This window comes from Tympanuchus pallidicinctus, unplaced genomic scaffold (genome assembly GCF_026119805.1).
Source record: "Tympanuchus pallidicinctus isolate F22 unplaced genomic scaffold, pur_lepc_1.0 scaffold39, whole genome shotgun sequence".
In the NCBI taxonomy this organism is placed as follows: Eukaryota; Metazoa; Chordata; class Aves; order Galliformes; family Phasianidae; genus Tympanuchus; species Tympanuchus pallidicinctus.
In genome coordinates, this window is record NW_026294757.1 from 1 (window position 1) to 21423 (window position 21423).

The 21423-nt window shown below is 49.6% G+C and overlaps 1 long non-coding RNA gene across 4 annotated transcripts; it reads right to left on the reverse strand.

Annotated features, from left to right (window-relative positions):
• Positions 1-13883: 13883 nt before the first annotated feature.
• Positions 13884-19634, reverse strand: LOC128089100 (uncharacterized). 4 transcript variants are annotated; one of them, XR_008210448.1, is made up of 6 exons: positions 19371-19634; positions 18973-19264; positions 17306-18876; positions 16850-16994; positions 15307-15452; positions 13884-14240 (listed from the first exon to the last, which is right to left on the reverse strand). It is a non-coding gene; the product is annotated as an uncharacterized LOC128089100 (long non-coding RNA). The 4 variants fall into 4 exon arrangements; XR_008210445.1 differs by having other exon boundaries at positions 17306-19264; XR_008210447.1 differs by having other exon boundaries at positions 17306-19138; positions 19371-19633.
• Between the last annotated feature and the right edge of the window lie 1789 nt (positions 19635-21423).

The window sequence follows — 21423 nt, forward strand, 5'->3', positions numbered from 1 at the left end:
CCTAACCCTAACCCTAACCCTAACCCTAACCCTAACCCTAACCCTAACCCTAACCCTAACCCTAACCCTAACCCTAACCCTAACCCTAACCCTAACCCTAACCCTAACCCTAACCCTAACCCTAACCCTAACCCTAACCCTAACCCTAACCCTAACCCTAACCCTAACCCTAACCCTAACCCTAACCCTAACCCTAACCCTAACCCTAACCCTAACCCTAACCCTAACCCTAACCCTAACCCTAACCCTAACCCTAACCCTAACCCTAACCCTAACCCTAACCCTAACCCTAACCCTAACCCTAACCCTAACCCTAACCCTAACCCTAACCCTAACCCTAACCCTAACCCTAACCCTAACCCTAACCCTAACCCTAACCCTAACCCTAACCCTAACCCTAACCCTAACCCTAACCCTAACCCTAACCCTAACCCTAACCCTAACCCTAACCCTAACCCTAACCCTAACCCTAACCCTAACCCTAACCCTAACCCTAACCCTAACCCTAACCCTAACCCTAACCCTAACCCTAACCCTAACCCTAACCCTAACCCTAACCCTAACCCTAACCCTAACCCTAACCCTAACCCTAACCCTAACCCTAACCCTAACCCTAACCCTAACCCTAACCCTAACCCTAACCCTAACCCTAACCCTAACCCTAACCCTAACCCTAACCCTAACCCTAACCCTAACCCTAACCCTAACCTAACCCTAACCCTAACCCTAACCCTAACCCTAACCCTAACCCTAACCCTAACCCTAACCCTAACCCTAACCCTAACCCTAACCCTAACCCTAACCCTAACCCTAACCCTAACCCTAACCCTAACCCTAACCCTAACCCTAACCCTAACCCTAACCTAACCCTAACCCTAACCCTAACCCTAACCCTAACCCTAACCCTAACCCTAACCCTAACCCTAACCCTAACCCTAACCCTAACCCTAACCCTAACCCTAACCCTAACCCTAACCCTAACCCTAACCCTAACCCTAACCCTAACCCTAACCCTAACCCTAACCCTAACCCTAACCCTAACCCTAACCCTAACCCTAACCCTAACCCTAACCCTAACCCTAACCCTAACCCTAACCCTAACCCTAACCCTAACCCTAACCCTAACCCTAACCCTAACCCTAACCCTAACCCTAACCCTAACCCTAACCCTAACCCTAACCCTAACCCTAACCCTAACCCTAACCCTAACCCTAACCCTAACCCTAACCCTAACCCTAACCCTAACCCTAACCCTAACCCTAACCCTAACCCTAACCCTAACCCTAACCCTAACCCTAACCCTAACCCTAACCCTAACCCTAACCCTAACCCTAACCCTAACCCTAACCCTAACCCTAACCCTAACCCTAACCCTAACCCTAACCCTAACCCTAACCCTAACCCTAACCCTAACCCTAACCCTAACCCTAACCCTAACCCTAACCCTAACCCTAACCCTAACCCTAACCCTAACCCTAACCCTAACCCTAACCCTAACCCTAACCCTAACCCTAACCCTAACCCTAACCCTAACCCTAACCCTAACCCTAACCCTAACCCTAACCCTAACCCTAACCCTAACCCTAACCCTAACCCTAACCCTAACCCTAACCCTAACCCTAACCCTAACCCTAACCCTAACCCTAACCCTAACCCTAACCCTAACCCTAACCCTAACCCTAACCCTAACCCTAACCCTAACCCTAACCCTAACCCTAACCCTAACCCTAACCCTAACCCTAACCCTAACCCTAACCCTAACCCTAACCCTAACCCTAACCCTAACCCTAACCCTAACCCTAACCCTAACCCTAACCCTAACCCTAACCCTAACCCTAACCCTAACCCTAACCCTAACCCTAACCCTAACCCTAACCCTAACCCTAACCCTAACCCTAACCCTAACCCTAACCCTAACCCTAACCCTAACCCTAACCCTAACCCTAACCCTAACCCTAACCCTAACCCTAACCCTAACCCTAACCCTAACCCTAACCCTAACCCTAACCCTAACCCTAACCCTAACCCTAACCCTAACCCTAACCCTAACCCTAACCCTAACCCTAACCCTAACCCTAACCCTAACCCTAACCCTAACCCTAACCCTAACCCTAACCCTAACCCTAACCCTAACCCTAACCCTAACCCTAACCCTAACCCTAACCCTAACCCTAACCCTAACCCTAACCCTAACCCTAACCCTAACCCTAACCCTAACCCTAACCCTAACCCTAACCCTAACCCTAACCCTAACCCTAACCCTAACCCTAACCCTAACCCTAACCCTAACCCTAACCCTAACCCTAACCCTAACCCTAACCCTAACCCTAACCCTAACCCTAACCCTAACCCTAACCCTAACCCTAACCCTAACCCTAACCCTAACCCTAACCCTAACCCTAACCCTAACCCTAACCCTAACCCTAACCCTAACCCTAACCCTAACCCTAACCCTAACCCTAACCCTAACCCTAACCCTAACCCTAACCCTAACCCTAACCCTAACCCTAACCCTAACCCTAACCCTAACCCTAACCCTAACCCTAACCCTAACCCTAACCCTAACCCTAACCCTAACCCTAACCCTAACCCTAACCCTAACCCTAACCCTAACCCTAACCCTAACCCTAACCCTAACCCTAACCCTAACCCTAACCCTAACCCTAACCCTAACCCTAACCCTAACCCTAACCCTAACCCTAACCCTAACCCTAACCCTAACCCTAACCCTAACCCTAACCCTAACCCTAACCCTAACCCTAACCCTAACCCTAACCCTAACCCTAACCCTAACCCTAACCCTAACCCTAACCCTAACCCTAACCCTAACCCTAACCCTAACCCTAACCCTAACCCTAACCCTAACCCTAACCCTAACCCTAACCCTAACCCTAACCCTAACCCTAACCCTAACCCTAACCCTAACCCTAACCCTAACCCTAACCCTAACCCTAACCCTAACCCTAACCCTAACCCTAACCCTAACCCTAACCCTAACCCTAACCCTAACCCTAACCCTAACCCTAACCCTAACCCTAACCCTAACCCTAACCCTAACCCTAACCCTAACCCTAACCCTAACCCTAACCCTAACCCTAACCCTAACCCTAACCCTAACCCTAACCCTAACCCTAACCCTAACCCTAACCCTAACCCTAACCCTAACCCTAACCCTAACCCTAACCCTAACCCTAACCCTAACCCTAACCCTAACCCTAACCCTAACCCTAACCCTAACCCTAACCCTAACCCTAACCCTAACCCTAACCCTAACCCTAACCCTAACCCTAACCCTAACCCTAACCCTAACCCTAACCCTAACCCTAACCCTAACCCTAACCCTAACCCTAACCCTAACCCTAACCCTAACCCTAACCCTAACCCTAACCCTAACCCTAACCCTAACCTAACCCTAACCCTAACCCTAACCCTAACCCTAACCCTAACCCTAACCCTAACCCTAACCCTAACCCTAACCCTAACCCTAACCCTAACCCTAACCCTAACCCTAACCCTAACCCTAACCCTAACCCTAACCCTAACCCTAACCCTAACCCTAACCCTAACCCTAACCCTAACCCTAACCCTAACCCTAACCCTAACCCTAACCCTAACCCTAACCCTAACCCTAACCCTAACCCTAACCCTAACCCTAACCCTAACCCTAACCCTAACCCTAACCCTAACCCTAACCCTAACCCTAACCCTAACCCTAACCCTAACCCTAACCCTAACCCTAACCCTAACCCTAACCCTAACCCTAACCCTAACCCTAACCCTAACCCTAACCCTAACCCTAACCCTAACCCTAACCCTAACCCTAACCCTAACCCTAACCCTAACCCTAACCCTAACCCTAACCCTAACCCTAACCCTAACCCTAACCCTAACCCTAACCCTAACCCTAACCCTAACCCTAACCCTAACCCTAACCCTAACCCTAACCCTAACCCTAACCCTAACCCTAACCCTAACCCTAACCCTAACCCTAACCCTAACCCTAACCCTAACCCTAACCCTAACCCTAACCCTAACCCTAACCCTAACCCTAACCCTAACCCTAACCCTAACCCTAACCCTAACCCTAACCCTAACCCTAACCCTAACCCTAACCCTAACCCTAACCCTAACCCTAACCCTAACCCTAACCCTAACCCTAACCCTAACCCTAACCCTAACCCTAACCCTAACCCTAACCCTAACCCTAACCCTAACCCTAACCCTAACCCTAACCCTAACCCTAACCCTAACCCTAACCCTAACCCTAACCCTAACCCTAACCCTAACCCTAACCCTAACCCTAACCCTAACCCTAACCCTAACCCTAACCCTAACCCTAACCCTAACCCTAACCCTAACCCTAACCCTAACCCTAACCCTAACCCTAACCCTAACCCTAACCCTAACCCTAACCCTAACCCTAACCCTAACCCTAACCCTAACCCTAACCCTAACCCTAACCCTAACCCTAACCCTAACCCTAACCCTAACCCTAACCCTAACCCTAACCCTAACCCTAACCCTAACCCTAACCCTAACCCTAACCCTAACCCTAACCCTAACCCTAACCCTAACCCTAACCCTAACCCTAACCCTAACCCTAACCCTAACCCTAACCCTAACCCTAACCCTAACCCTAACCCTAACCCTAACCCTAACCCTAACCCTAACCCTAACCCTAACCCTAACCCTAACCCTAACCCTAACCCTAACCCTAACCCTAACCCTAACCCTAACCCTAACCCTAACCCTAACCCTAACCCTAACCCTAACCCTAACCCTAACCCTAACCCTAACCCTAACCCTAACCCTAACCCTAACCCTAACCCTAACCCTAACCCTAACCCTAACCCTAACCCTAACCCTAACCCTAACCCTAACCCTAACCCTAACCCTAACCCTAACCCTAACCCTAACCCTAACCCTAACCCTAACCCTAACCCTAACCCTAACCCTAACCCTAACCCTAACCCTAACCCTAACCCTAACCCTAACCCTAACCCTAACCCTAACCCTAACCCTAACCCTAACCCTAACCCTAACCCTAACCCTAACCCTAACCCTAACCCTAACCCTAACCCTAACCCTAACCCTAACCCTAACCCTAACCCTAACCCTAACCCTAACCCTAACCCTAACCCTAACCCTAACCCTAACCCTAACCCTAACCCTAACCCTAACCCTAACCCTAACCCTAACCCTAACCCTAACCCTAACCCTAACCCTAACCCTAACCCTAACCCTAACCCTAACCCTAACCCTAACCCTAACCCTAACCCTAACCCTAACCCTAACCCTAACCCTAACCCTAACCCTAACCCTAACCCTAACCCTAACCCTAACCCTAACCCTAACCCTAACCCTAACCCTAACCCTAACCCTAACCCTAACCCTAACCCTAACCCTAACCCTAACCCTAACCCTAACCCTAACCCTAACCCTAACCCTAACCCTAACCCTAACCCTAACCCTAACCCTAACCCTAACCCTAACCCTAACCCTAACCCTAACCCTAACCCTAACCCTAACCCTAACCCTAACCCTAACCCTAACCCTAACCCTAACCCTAACCCTAACCCTAACCCTAACCCTAACCCTAACCCTAACCCTAACCCTAACCCTAACCCTAACCCTAACCCTAACCCTAACCCTAACCCTAACCCTAACCCTAACCCTAACCCTAACCCTAACCCTAACCCTAACCCTAACCCTAACCCTAACCCTAACCCTAACCCTAACCCTAACCCTAACCCTAACCCTAACCCTAACCCTAACCCTAACCCTAACCCTAACCCTAACCCTAACCCTAACCCTAACCCTAACCCTAACCCTAACCCTAACCCTAACCCTAACCCTAACCCTAACCCTAACCCTAACCCTAACCCTAACCCTAACCCTAACCCTAACCCTAACCCTAACCCTAACCCTAACCCTAACCCTAACCCTAACCCTAACCCTAACCCTAACCCTAACCCTAACCCTAACCCTAACCACCCTAACCCTAACCCTAACCCTAACCCTAACCCTAACCCTAACCCTAACCCTAACCCTAACCCTAACCCTAACCCTAACCCTAACCCTAACCCTAACCCTAACCCTAACCCTAACCCTAACCCTAACCCTAACCCTAACCCTAACCCTAACCCTAACCCTAACCCTAACCCTAACCCTAACCCTAACCCTAACCCTAACCCTAACCCTAACCCTAACCCTAACCCTAACCCTAACCCTAACCCTAACCCTAACCCTAACCCTAACCCTAACCCTAACCCTAACCCTAACCCTAACCCTAACCCTAACCCTAACCCTAACCCTAACCCTAACCCTAACCCTAACCCTAACCCTAACCCTAACCCTAACCCTAACCCTAACCCTAACCCTAACCCTAACCCTAACCCTAACCCTAACCCTAACCCTAACCCTAACCCTAACCCTAACCCTAACCCTAACCCTAACCCTAACCCTAACCCTAACCCTAACCCTAACCCTAACCCTAACCCTAACCCTAACCCTAACCCTAACCCTAACCCTAACCCTAACCCTAACCCTAACCCTAACCCTAACCCTAACCCTAACCCTAACCCTAACCCTAACCCTAACCCTAACCCTAACCCTAACCCTAACCCTAACCCTAACCCTAACCCTAACCCTAACCCTAACCCTAACCCTAACCCTAACCCTAACCCTAACCCTAACCCTAACCCTAACCCTAACCCTAACCCTAACCCTAACCCTAACCCTAACCCTAACCCTAACCCTAACCCTAACCCTAACCCTAACCCTAACCCTAACCCTAACCCTAACCCTAACCCTAACCCTAACCCTAACCCTAACCCTAACCCTAACCCTAACCCTAACCCTAACCCTAACCCTAACCCTAACCCTAACCCTAACCCTAACCCTAACCCTAACCCTAACCCTAACCCTAACCCTAACCCTAACCCTAACCCTAACCCTAACCCTAACCCTAACCCTAACCCTAACCCTAACCCTAACCCTAACCCTAACCCTAACCCTAACCCTAACCCTAACCCTAACCCTAACCCTAACCCTAACCCTAACCCTAACCCTAACCCTAACCCTAACCCTAACCCTAACCCTAACCCTAACCCTAACCCTAACCCTAACCCTAACCCTAACCCTAACCCTAACCCTAACCCTAACCCTAACCCTAACCCTAACCCTAACCCTAACCCTAACCCTAACCCTAACCCTAACCCTAACCCTAACCCTAACCCTAACCCTAACCCTAACCCTAACCCTAACCCTAACCCTAACCCTAACCCTAACCCTAACCCTAACCCTAACCCTAACCCTAACCCTAACCCTAACCCTAACCCTAACCCTAACCCTAACCCTAACCCTAACCCTAACCCTAACCCTAACCCTAACCCTAACCCTAACCCTAACCCTAACCCTAACCCTAACCCTAACCCTAACCCTAACCCTAACCCTAACCCTAACCCTAACCCTAACCCTAACCCTAACCCTAACCCTAACCCTAACCCTAACCCTAACCCTAACCCTAACCCTAACCCTAACCCTAACCCTAACCCTAACCCTAACCCTAACCCTAACCCTAACCCTAACCCTAACCCTAACCCTAACCCTAACCCTAACCCTAACCCTAACCCTAACCCTAACCCTAACCCTAACCCTAACCCTAACCCTAACCCTAACCCTAACCCTAACCCTAACCCTAACCCTAACCCTAACCCTAACCCTAACCCTAACCCTAACCCTAACCCTAACCCTAACCCTAACCCTAACCCTAACCCTAACCCTAACCCTAACCCTAACCCTAACCCTAACCCTAACCCTAACCCTAACCCTAACCCTAACCCTAACCCTAACCCTAACCCTAACCCTAACCCTAACCCTAACCCTAACCCTAACCCTAACCCTAACCCTAACCCTAACCCTAACCCTAACCCTAACCCTAACCCTAACCCTAACCCTAACCCTAACCCTAACCCTAACCCTAACCCTAACCCTAACCCTAACCCTAACCCTAACCCTAACCCTAACCCTAACCCTAACCCTAACCCTAACCCTAACCCTAACCCTAACCCTAACCCTAACCCTAACCCTAACCCTAACCCTAACCCTAACCCTAACCCTAACCCTAACCCTAACCCTAACCCTAACCCTAACCCTAACCCTAACCCTAACCCTAACCCTAACCCTAACCCTAACCCTAACCCTAACCCTAACCCTAACCCTAACCCTAACCCTAACCCTAACCCTAACCCTAACCCTAACCCTAACCCTAACCCTAACCCTAACCCTAACCCTAACCCTAACCCTAACCCTAACCCTAACCCTAACCCTAACCCTAACCCTAACCCTAACCCTAACCCTAACCCTAACCCTAACCCTAACCCTAACCCTAACCCTAACCCTAACCCTAACCCTAACCCTAACCCTAACCCTAACCCTAACCCTAACCCTAACCCTAACCCTAACCCTAACCCTAACCCTAACCCTAACCCTAACCCTAACCCTAACCCTAACCCTAACCCTAACCCTAACCCTAACCCTAACCCTAACCCTAACCCTAACCCTAACCCTAACCCTAACCCTAACCCTAACCCTAACCCTAACCCTAACCCTAACCCTAACCCTAACCCTAACCCTAACCCTAACCCTAACCCTAACCCTAACCCTAACCCTAACCCTAACCCTAACCCTAACCCTAACCCTAACCCTAACCCTAACCCTAACCCTAACCCTAACCCTAACCCTAACCCTAACCCTAACCCTAACCCTAACCCTAACCCTAACCCTAACCCTAACCCTAACCCTAACCCTAACCCTAACCCTAACCCTAACCCTAACCCTAACCCTAACCCTAACCCTAACCCTAACCCTAACCCTAACCCTAACCCTAACCCTAACCCTAACCCTAACCCTAACCCTAACCCTAACCCTAACCCTAACCCTAACCCTAACCCTAACCCTAACCCTAACCCTAACCCTAACCCTAACCCTAACCCTAACCCTAACCCTAACCCTAACCCTAACCCTAACCCTAACCCTAACCCTAACCCTAACCCTAACCCTAACCCTAACCCTAACCCTAACCCTAACCCTAACCCTAACCCTAACCCTAACCCTAACCCTAACCCTAACCCTAACCCTAACCCTAACCCTAACCCTAACCCTAACCCTAACCCTAACCCTAACCCTAACCCTAACCCTAACCCTAACCCTAACCCTAACCCTAACCCTAACCCTAACCCTAACCCTAACCCTAACCCTAACCCTAACCCTAACCCTAACCCTAACCCTAACCCTAACCCTAACCCTAACCCTAACCCTAACCCTAACCCTAACCCTAACCCTAACCCTAACCCTAACCCTAACCCTAACCCTAACCCTAACCCTAACCCTAACCCTAACCCTAACCCTAACCCTAACCCTAACCCTAACCCTAACCCTAACCCTAACCCTAACCCTAACCCTAACCCTAACCCTAACCCTAACCCTAACCCTAACCCTAACCCTAACCCTAACCCTAACCCTAACCCTAACCCTAACCCTAACCCTAACCCTAACCCTAACCCTAACCCTAACCCTAACCCTAACCCTAACCCTAACCCTAACCCTAACCCTAACCCTAACCCTAACCCTAACCCTAACCCTAACCCTAACCCTAACCCTAACCCTAACCCTAACCCTAACCCTAACCCTAACCCTAACCCTAACCCTAACCCTAACCCTAACCCTAACCCTAACCCTAACCCTAACCCTAACCCTAACCCTAACCCTAACCCTAACCCTAACCCTAACCCTAACCCTAACCCTAACCCTAACCCTAACCCTAACCCTAACCCTAACCCTAACCCTAACCCTAACCCTAACCCTAACCCTAACCCTAACCCTAACCCTAACCCTAACCCTAACCCTAACCCTAACCCTAACCCTAACCCTAACCCTAACCCTAACCCTAACCCTAACCCTAACCCTAACCCTAACCCTAACCCTAACCCTAACCCTAACCCTAACCCTAACCCTAACCCTAACCCTAACCCTAACCCTAACCCTAACCCTAACCCTAACCCTAACCCTAACCCTAACCCTAACCCTAACCCTAACCCTAACCCTAACCCTAACCCTAACCCTAACCCTAACCCTAACCCTAACCCTAACCCTAACCCTAACCCTAACCCTAACCCTAACCCTAACCCTAACCCTAACCCTAACCCTAACCCCCAGAGTCTAAGTTCTAACCCCCAGTGTCTAAGTCTAAGTCTAACCCCCAGAGTCTAAGTTCTAACCTCCTGTGTCTAAGTCTAAGTCTAACCCCCAGATTCTAAGTTCTAACCTCCTGTGTCTAAGTCTAAGTCTAACCCCCAGATTCTAAGTTCTAACCTCCTGTGTCTAAGTCTAAGTCTAACCCCCAGATTCTAAGTTCTAACCTCCTGTGTCTAAGTCTAAGTCTAACCCCCAGATTCTAAGTTCTAACCTCCTGTGTCTAAGTCTAAGTCTAAGTCTAACCCCCAGATTCTAAGTCTAAGTCTAACCCCCAGATTCTAAGTTCTAACCTCCTGTGTCTAAGTCTAAGTCTAACCCCCAGATTCTAAGTCTAAGTCTAACCCCCAGATTCTAAGTTCTAACCTCCTGTGTCTAAGTCTAAGTCTAACCCCCAGATTCTAAGTTCTAACCTCCTGTGTCTAAGTCTAAGTCTAACCCCCAGATTCTAAGTTCTAACCTCCTGTGTCTAAGTCTAAGTCTAACCCCCAGAGTCTAAGTCCTAACCCCCAGATTCTAAGTCTAAGTCTAACCTCCTGTGTCTAAGTCTAAGTCTAACCCCCAGATTCTAAGTTCTAACCTCCTGTGTCTAAGTCTAAGTCTAACCCCCAGATTCTAAGTCTAAGTCTAACCCCCAGATTCTAAGTTCTAACCTCCTGTGTCTAAGTCTAAGTCTAACCCCCAGATTCTAAGTTCTAACCTCCTGTGTCTAAGTCTAAGTCTAACCCCCAGAGTCTAAGTCTAAGTCTAACCCCCAGATTCTAAGTCTAAGTCTAACCCCCAGTGTCTAAGTCTAAGTCTAACCCCCAGATTCTAAGTTCTAACCTCCTGTGTCTAAGTCTAAGTCTAAGTCTAACCCCCAGATTCTAAGTCTAAGTCTAACCCCCAGATTCTAAGTTCTAACCTCCTGTGTCTAAGTCTAAGTCTAACCCCCAGATTCTAAGTTCTAACCTCCTGTGTCTAAGTCTAAGTCTAACCCCCAGAGTCTAAGTCTAAGTCTAACCCCCAGATTCTAAGTTCTAACCTCCTGTGTCTAAGTCTAAGTCTAAGTCTAACCCCCAGATTCTAAGTCTAAGTCTAACCCCCAGATTCTAAGTTCTAACCTCCTGTGTCTAAGTCTAAGTCTAACCCCCAGATTCTAAGTTCTAACCTCCTGTGTCTAAGTCTAAGTCTAACCCCCAGAGTCTAAGTCTAAGTCTAACCCCCAGAGTCTAAGTTCTAACCCCCAGTGTCTAAGTCTATGTCTAACCTCCAGTGTCTAAGTCTAACCCCCGTCTAAGTCTACCACCCTCCACACCTACCTTTCTCACCTACCTTCCAGTGTCCTTCCAGTCGTTGCCGTGACAAAGCAAGACACACAACATACGTGCATTTTTTAACTGTTTGTTTATTACAGCGCTGTTTCCACAAGGCAGGACTCATACAATCATATACATACGCGCTATACCAGCAACTACACATTGAGAAGCAGAACATGTAATGAATATGGGTCTCTGATTCCAAGACTTAGTTTATAGGCGCAGCATCCACACATTCTGTACATGGCACAACACAGTTTACAGGCGCAACTTAACACATATTGCATACATGGCACGACGCAATTTACAGGCGCAACTTAACACATATTGCATACATGGCACGACGCAATTTACAGGCGCAACTTAACACATATTGCATACATGGCACGACGCAATTTACAGGCGCAACTTAACACATATTGCATACATGGCACGACGCAATTTACAGGCGCAGCACACGCATACGCAGTACACTTTAAGACATGGTTCACATAGATGTCAGACCAACCAGAGAAAGGGTACAAAGCCTCCACACCCCATTAGTGACACCACACTTGTGAGAATGTTGCATACTGCAACCCACCTCAAAAGCAGTGCAGATCTCAGCCCACCCAAAGACATTGCAATTCTCAGAACGGCCACAAAGGGGCGCGAGTCTCAGACTGGCCGGGAAGGAACAAAATCGCCTCCAACGGCCCTTGGTTACGGGGTTGGGTTAGCCCTGCCTAGGAGCAAACAAAGCAAGGCTAGCCCAACCCCGTAACCAAGGCAAAGCTAAAGCCAATTTGGCTTACATTAATTGGATGTAAAGCTAAAGCCAATTTGGTTGAAGCCAATTGAATGCAAGGCTAAAGCCAATTTGGTTGAAGCCAATTGAATGCAAGGCTAAAGCCAATTTGGTTGAAGTCAATTGAATGCAAGGCTAAAGCCAATTTGGTTGAAATAGACTTAATGCAAAGCCAAAGCCAATTTGGTTGATGCAAAATGATTGCAAGGCTAAAGCCAATTCGGTTGAGATAAATTGAACGCAGATGCTGAAATCAGCGCAACTCTCAAAATGGCCGCAATGGGGCGCGAGTCTCAGACTGGCCGGAAGGAACAAAATCGCCTCCAACGGCCCTTGGTTACGGGGTTGGGTTAGCCCTGCCTAGGAACAAACAAAGCAAGGCTAGCCCAACCCCGTAACCAAGGCAAAGCTAAAGCCAATTTGGCTTACATTAATTGAATGTAAAACTAAAGCCAATTTGGTTGAAGTCAATTGAATGTAAAGCTAAAGCCAATTTGGTTGAAGTCAATTGAATGCAAGGCTAAAGCCAATTTGGTTGAAGCCAATTGAATGCAAAGCTAAAGCCAATTTGGTTGATGCAAAATGATTGCAAGGCTAAAGCCAATTTGGTTGAGATAAATTAAACACAGATGCTGAAATCAGCGCAACTCTCAAAATGGCCGCAATGGGGCGCGAGTCTCAGACTGGCCGGAAGGAACAAAATCGCCTCCAACGGCCCTTGGTTACGGGGTTGGGTTAGCCCTGCCTAGGAACAAACAAAGCAAGGCTAGCCCAACCCCGTAACCAAGGCAAAGCTAAAGCCAATTTGGCTTACATTAATTGGATGTAAAGCTAAAGCCAATTTGGTTGAAGCCAATTGAATGCAAGGCTAAAGCCAATTTGGTTGAAGCCAATTGAATGTAAAGCTAAAGCCAATTTGGTTGAAGTCAATTGAATGCAAAGCTAAAGCCAATTTGGTTGAAATAGACTTAATGCAAAGCCAAAGCCAATTTGGTTGATGCAAAATGATTGCAAGGCTAAAGCCAATTCGGTTCAGATAAGTTGAACGCAGATGCTGAAATCAGCGCAACTCTCAAAATGGCCGCAATGGGGCGCGAGTCTCAGACTGGCCGGAAGGAACAAAATCGCCTCCAACGGCCCTTGGTTACGGGGTTGGGTTAGCCCTGCCTAGGAACAAACAAAGCAAGGCTAGCCCAACCCCGTAACCAAGGCAAAGCTAAAGCCAATTTGGCTTACATTAATTGAATGTAAAACTAAAGCCAATTTGGTTGAAGCCAATTGAATGTAAAGCTAAAGTCAATTTGGTTGAAGTCAATTGAATGTAAAGCTAAAGCCAATTTGGTTGAAGTCAATTGAATGTAAAGCTAAAGCCAATTTGGTTGAAGTCAATTGAATGTAAAGCTAAAGTTAATTTGGTTGAAGGCAATTGAATGCAAGGCTAAAGCCAATTTGGTTGAAGGCAATTGAATGTAAAGCTAAAGCCAATTTGGTTGAAGAAGCCAATTGAATGCACATGCTGAAATCAGCGCAACTCTCAAAATGGCCACAAAGGGGCATGAGTCTGAAAGTGGCCTGGAGGGAACTCAGATGGCATCAGAAGGAAGCGTTGATTGGCCTGGGAGCAGAAGGGCCCTCAGGAAGGGTGCGGGTGGGTTGGATCGCTGGGCTGAGGCCGATGGGATGAACTGTAATGAGACCGAGCGCCGCATCCCACACGCTGCCTGCGATGACCTTGGTAGGGGCTTGTGGCAGAGTGACGGGAAGATCATGGAAAGGGAACGGAGCGGGGATTCGGGTAACGGCTGGACCGAACCGAGCTGGCGGTGAGTGTGGGAGGCCTGGAAAGCCAATGGCGTCGCAGGGGGGAAGTCATCGACTGGAAGCGTCGAAGGCATCTTCACCTGTAATACAGAGACACGCTTTAGAAGGAGGAACGCCGAGACCCAAACTGTGCTCACCGTCAGCCCACCCCCACAAAACGTGGAAGCCAAACACCGCTCCAAGAAAAGGCTTCAGAGTAAGGTTAGGAGTATTTAACAGGAAAGGTGTTAGGGTTAGGTACATCAGGATTAGGGTTAGAGTGACCGTTAGGGAAGGCCAAGGCAAAGGCAGGAGCAAAAGGCTAGGAGAACAGCCGAGGGAACGCCAAAACGGAGGGTAAAGGGATGGGAAAGACATGGAGAACGCCAAAGGTCGCGTCAGAGGTCAGGCCCAAGGAGAAGGCCGCAGAGAACGCCAGAATGGAGACCAAAGAGATCAACGCAGAAGGCCAAAATGGAGGGCGAGGTCCGTGAGAACGCTGCAGGGAAGGCCGATGCAGAAGGTCAAGGGCAATGGCCAAAGAGAATGCGGCACAAAAGGCCAAAACCAAAGGCAAAGAGAATGCTGTAGGAGAAGACAAAACAAGAGGCCAAAGGGAATGGGCAAAGAAGGCCAGGAGCAATGGCCAAAAAGAACATGGAAGGGAACGCCAAAATAGAAGCCAAAGAGAACGCCGCAGGGAACGCCAGAACAGGAGGCCAAAGGAAATGGGGCAAAGAAGGCCGAGGACAACGGCCAAAGAGAACGCAGCCACGAACGCCAGAACTGAAGGCCAAAATAATGCTGTAGGGAACGCCAGAACGGGAGGGAAAGTGAACGTGGCAAAGAAGGCCAAGGACAAAGGCCAAGGGAATGTGGCACAGATGGCCAAAGCCAAAGGCCAAAGAAAACGCAGTGAAGGTGGCCAAGGGCAAACGGCCAAGAGAATGCCACAGGGAACGGCAAAACAGGAGGGCAAGAGAACGCAGCAGGGAAAGCCAAGGGCAAGGAGAATGCTGCAGTGAAAGGCTGGAGGTGAGGAGAACACAGAAAGAAAAGGACAGGCAGCATCCAGGGCACCGCGAAGTGCAGAAATGAGCTCTGTGAACCCTACCTTGTGCCTCGCTAAGTAATGAGTAAACACCGGTGGGTGAGCATCGCCCTTACCTGCTGGGCAGACAATTACCGGCCAGCAAAGCGGGGTTCCGGGCATCCCAGGAAATGCAGATTCCGGTTCCTTGCTGCTGCCTGAAGAGCCGCGCATCTCCGTGCTGTCCTTACAGCGCTCAGGAGCAACGCAACTCCGCTGCCACCTGTGGGACACAACGCAGTAATGAAGGCGCTGCCCCGCATGTGTGGGGCTGCACCCTGAGCACAATGCTGTAATGATGACACAAGGGTTGTAATTAATTATAATTACAATTAACATTAGGGATATAATTAATGCTATTGATAGGGTTGAAGTTACAGTTGGTCTAACATCAGTATTCTGCACTACAATTAGGGTTATTTGACAAAACATGGGGCATTATTTTTACAGCAGCATTCAGGGTAAGAGACATTTTCAACACTGGGTTAAGGGTTTGGTCTACAGATACGCTGCAGGTTAACACAGTTATCGTTAGAACTCCCATTCAGCTGTGGGTTTAGGTCAAGGGTAACATTAACGCTGCCTCCCAGCTCACGCTAGAGTGCCAAAGGCAAAGGGAAGCAGGACACCCAGGGCAGGCAAAGGAAAGCAGAACTCCCGTGGAAAGCCAAGGTAAATGCAAAGCAAACAGCCAAGCTAAGGCAAGGGCAAAAGCAAAGAGAGCACCAATGGAAAGCCAAGGGGAGGGCAAAGAGAACGCAACAGGAAAGGCCAAAATATACAGCCAAAGAGACTGCAGCAGGAAAGGCCAAGGGCAATGGCCAAAAGAACGCAGCACAAAACGCCAAAACAGAAAGCCAAGGGAGCACGGCATGGAATGCCCAGGAAAGGGCTAAGAAAACATGGCAGGAAGTGCCAGAACAGGAGGGCAAGAGAACGCTGCCGGGAACGTCAAAATCAAATGGTGAAGAGAATGTGGCTACAGAAAGCCAAGGGCAATGGCCAAGAGAACATAGCATGGGACACAATAACAGGGGGGCAAGGGAATGCCCAGACAAGGGCAAGGGCCAAGAGAACGTGGAAGGAAATGCCAAGGATGATGGCCAAGAGAACACGGCAAGAAACGCCAAAACAGGAGGGCAGGAGAACGCAGCAGAGAACGCCAAAACTGAATGCTGAAGTGAATATGGCAAAGAAAGCCAAGGGCAGCGGCCAAGAGAACCCAGCGTGGAACACAAAAACAGGAGGACAAGAGGATGCCCAACCAATGGCAACGGCTAAGAGAACATGGAAGGAAATGCCAGAACAGGAGGGCGAGAGAACGCGGCACGGAACGCCAAAACTGAATGCTGAAGTGAATGCGGCAAAGAAAGCCAAGGGCAGCAGCCAAGAGAACGTGGCATGGAACACAAAAACAGGAGGGCAAGAGAATGGAGTAGGGAACAGCAGGGGCAAAGGGAATGAAAACGCTGCAGTGAAAGGCCGGAGACGAGGAGAACACAGAAAGAAAAGGACAGGCAGCATCCAGGGCACCACGAAGTGCAATGAAGAGCTGTGGGAGCACCGTGCTGTGCCATGCTAGGGAATGGGTAAACACTGGTGGGTGTGCATTGCCCTTACCTGCTGGGCAGACAATTACCAGCCAGCAAAGCGGGGTTCCGGGCATTCCAGGAAATGCAGATTCCGGTTCCTTGCTGTTCCCATAAGAGCCACGCATCTCCATGCGGTCGTTACGGCACTCGGGAGTGCCGCAGCCTGCTGCCACCTGTGGGGCACAACGCAGTAATGAAGGCACTGCCCTGCAGATGTGCATCTTTCACAAACCTGCACTCCTTTCTCTGATCAACGTGGCTGTGCTCTGCGCACGATGCTGCTTACCAGCAGCACTGAGCTGGGAACAACAGACAAGGAGAAGGCTCAGGTACCCAACAACATCCATCTTCCATCTTCTCTGATAACTGCTCATTATACACCTCCCTCACCTTTGGTTTGGTAGGTGGGGATTGAGGAAGCAATGCCGATCCCACAGACCCCTCCCTATCCCACACTGTGATGTGAGATCAGGTTCTGGACCACCTGAGGACCCGAGCATCCAGGAGTCTTTGGGTCCTGATGAGACGAGTCCCAGAGCTCTGAGGGAATTCAGTGCTGCAGTCACCGAGCCACTCTCAGTGGTACTTGAGAAGTCGAGGCAGTCAGGTGAAGTCCCTGGTGAGCAGAAAAAAGGCGACAGCACAGCTATTACTGCAGATATAAAGTGTGACCCTAGGAATTGCCAACATGTCAGTCTCACCTCTGTGCTGCAAAAAAACACGGAGCAGATCCTCCTGGAAGTGACTCTGAAGCACGTTCCAGTGCGTCACCACCCTCTGTGTGAAAAGCTTCCTCCTAATAACCAACCTAAAACTCCCCTGTCTCAGATTAAAACCATTCCCCTTGTCCTATCACAATCCACCCTCGTAAACAGCCGTTCCCCTTCCTGCTGTTCCCCCTTTCAAGTACTGTGAGGCTGCAACGAGGTCCCCCCCAAGCCTTCTCTTCTCCAGGCTGAACAAGCCCACTTCCCTCAACCTTTCCTTGTAGGAGAGCTGCTCCAACCATCCGATCATCTCAGTGCCTCCTCTGGACCCGCTCCGTGAGCTCCACGTCCTTCCTGTGCTGGGGGCCCCAGGCCTGGATGCAGCACTGCAGATGAAGCCTCACAAGAGCCGAGTAGATGGGGACGATCGCCTCCCTCTCCCTGCTGGCCGCTCCTCTTTTAATGCAGCCCAGAACACAGCTGGCCTTCCAGGCTGCAAGCCCGCTCTGCTGGCTGACGTCCAGCTTCTCATCCACCAGGATCTGCAAATCCTTCTCTGTGGGGCTGCTCTCAAGGTGTTCTTTGCTGAGTTTGCGCAAACATCTGGGATTGCCCCTTCATCAGCGACATTGACAGTGGGGTGGAGTGCACCCTAATGACACCGAGCTGTGGGGTGCGGTGACACACCAGAGGGACGGGATGCCATCCAGAGGGACCTCAACAGGCTGAGTAGTGGCACTCAGCAACGCGCCTTCCAGCCCAGAAAGCCAACCGTATGCTGGGCTCCATCCAAAGATGTGCGGTCAGCAGGCGAAGGGAGGCGGTCCTGCCCCTCTGCTCTGCGCTGGGAGGCCTCACCTGGAGGTGCTGTGTGTGGATGTGGATGCCTGCAGTGCAGGACAGACGTGGAGCTGTTGGAGCACATCCAGAGAATGGCCACAGATATGAACCGAGGGATGGAACGCCTTTCCTATAAAGACAGAGAGCTGGAGCTGTTCAGCCTGCAGAAGTGAAGGCTCTGAGGTGATCTGGTAACAGCCTTTCAACACCTGAAGGGAAGAACAAGGAAAGATTTAGCCTAGATATGAAGAAAATCTTGTACAGTGATGGTGGTGACACAGCAGAACAGATTACCCAGACATGATGAATGCCCTGTCCCTTCCAAGGTGAGGCTGGGTCAGGCTCTGGACACTGATCTGGCTGTGGATGTTCCTGTTCGTTGTGTGGCAGTTGGACGAGATCACCACCAATGGTACCAGGTGCTCCAGCTGGGATAATCCACATCCGTCACAGAGCCTCTCTGAGCCAGTCCCAGTATTCAGCAGAGCAGGGGCTTCACTTCATCACGCTGTTGGGAACCAGAGCTGCAGAGCATTGAATGCAGGTCAGGGGGTGGGAGGAAGAGGAATTGGGGTTTGGGTGTCATACAGATTAGGAAACTAACAGCATCTCCAGACAATTAGGATGGAGATATCTGGGGTGATGCTGAGTACAGCGGTCCAGAAGAGGACAAACCTTGGCTTCCTATAAAGATGAAGACTTATTACACCTAAGGGTGCACAGAATGCCCTTAAACAACTCTGCATGGTTGGAAGCAGTGCATAACAGCCCTGAAATAAAGGAAGAGTAAGTTACCCCATTCCACAGATGAACACTCAGCCCACACTGCCAAGGAAGTAGTCTCCAGGTAGAGATGCTACCCTTATGGCTTCCACCCCTTAAAAGTGGTCAGGATACTATAAAAAACAAAAACAAAACACACACACAAAACACACAAGGGAAGATTGCAGCCCTGAAATGAAGAAGAAACCACTTACACCCTTCTCAAAGGCCAAAACTCACTCATGCTCCACAGGAGACAGTCTCCGGAGATCAACATTGCCCTTACATCTGTCAGCACTTAGATGTGGTCAGGATGCCCCAAAAACCAAAAGGGAAAGGTCACAGCCTTAAAATAAGAAGGAATCACTCATCTTTTCTTAAGGACCAGACCTCACCCCACACTCCCAAGAAGACAGTCTCTAAAGATGGATACCACCTTAAAGGCTACCAGCCCCTAAGTGGAGTCAGGATCCTCCCAAAAACAAGATATTGCAACTCTGGAATAAAGAATCACTCACCCTGTTTCAAGGGTTCACCCTACGCTCTAAAGGAAGCAGTCTCCAGGTGCAGTTGCCGCTCTTTCTGCTGACAGACCTTAAACATGGTCAGGAGCCCTCCAGAAAGTAAAATTACAATCCAGCGATAAAGAAGAAACCAATGACCCCATTCCAAAAGCAAACACTCAGCCCACACCCCAAAGGAAGCAGTCTCCGTGCAGAGGTGCTGCCCTTACAGCTTTCTACCTTTAAAAGCAGTTAGGATCCCAAAAACAGAAAGACCAGAGCCCTGCAACAAAGCATCAATCACTCACCCCAATTCCAAAGAGCAGAACTTGCTTCCAATGATCCCAAGGAGGCAGCTCCCAAGCAGAATGCTGCCCTTGCTGTTCCCAGCCCTTAAATATGGGCAGGGAGGGGGTGGAGCCAAGCTCAGCCCTATCCGGTCCCACAGGTAGATTGCTTCCACCTGTGCTGGCAGGGCTGGCCACACCCCTCACCAGGTGCTCAATCACTGCTTCAGACTGTAAACAACAACAAAAAAAGACTAATTACAAGCAGGTGATTGGATCTGCCTGTCCAGCAAGGGGAGTTTGATCAAAGGATGAGCAACAATGGCATGCATATTTTGATTGAAGTCTGTCCTCAAAAGCATTCAGTAAAATTTTTGATAGATAGGGGAGCACAAATTTCAGTACTGATACAGCACACAAATTTCAGTACTGATACAGCAAGATGCTGAAAAGCTGTGTGTGCAGCCTCGATGGCAGAGTTGAGATTACCGGTGTGATCGGAGCGAGCGCTGTTTGCCAAACTAGTGGGGACAGCTTGTGGCTCTCCAGTGAGAAACGTGTCGCCTACTTTCTTTGTAATTAAAGCCCATTGTGAAAACAATTCAGGATTTGACATAATCAGTGGGTGAATCTGGCACCTGCCTGTATGGCAGTGTGTGGCCTTTTGGGTCAAGTTTCAATCCCAGACTCCAAAGAAATAGGGAGACTGCAGCGTGTGCACTTTACGCAGCCCCTGTGCTCCCTGAAGCAGGGGTCGCTAACATACCACTGTACCCCATTTCTGCTGCAGCATGATGTGTGATTTCTGAACTCATAGCAGGTTTGGAGAAAAGACAAATCGTTTCCAGAACAGACTCCCCACATAACTCGTTGTCATCCGGTTTGGAAACCAGATGGAAGGTGATGATTAACAATCGATTGTCGGTGTCTGAAAGCTTATACAGCCCCGCTAAGAGCTGCTGTCCCAAGCCTTGCTTACTTGGCAAGCAAGTTGGGGTGATGCCATGGAGTGATGCTGGGATGACACTGGGGTGAAGTTGTGGACTGAGCCTGGAGAGTGACGCTGGGGGGTGATGCTGGGGTATTGCGGGTGGGGGGGAGGGGAGGGGGGGGAATTCAGAGAGAGAGATACTCGATGGAGACACTGGGGTGACTTACTGTGATGTTGGGGGGTGACATTGTTGGCACGACTCTGGAAGTGACATTGGGGTGACACTGGAGAGTGATTCTGAAGTGTCATTGTAGTGGCATGGGTGATGTTGGGGCTTTTGGGGGAGGAAGGGTGGGTGACATCAGGGAGTGAACACTGGCAGTGACGTTGTTGGGTGTTATACTGGGGACCTAATGGCCCCTGACTGAAGAATGATCCTGGAATTGAATAAGGTATTTTGGCAGTTTTAAGGGAGTTGATATTTGTGGCTGTGGCTGCAAGTGTTTTGTAGAGAGAGCTATCCATGGTATTTGGTATTGTTCTTGCGAAGACTTGTTTTGCAAGCCGATGTT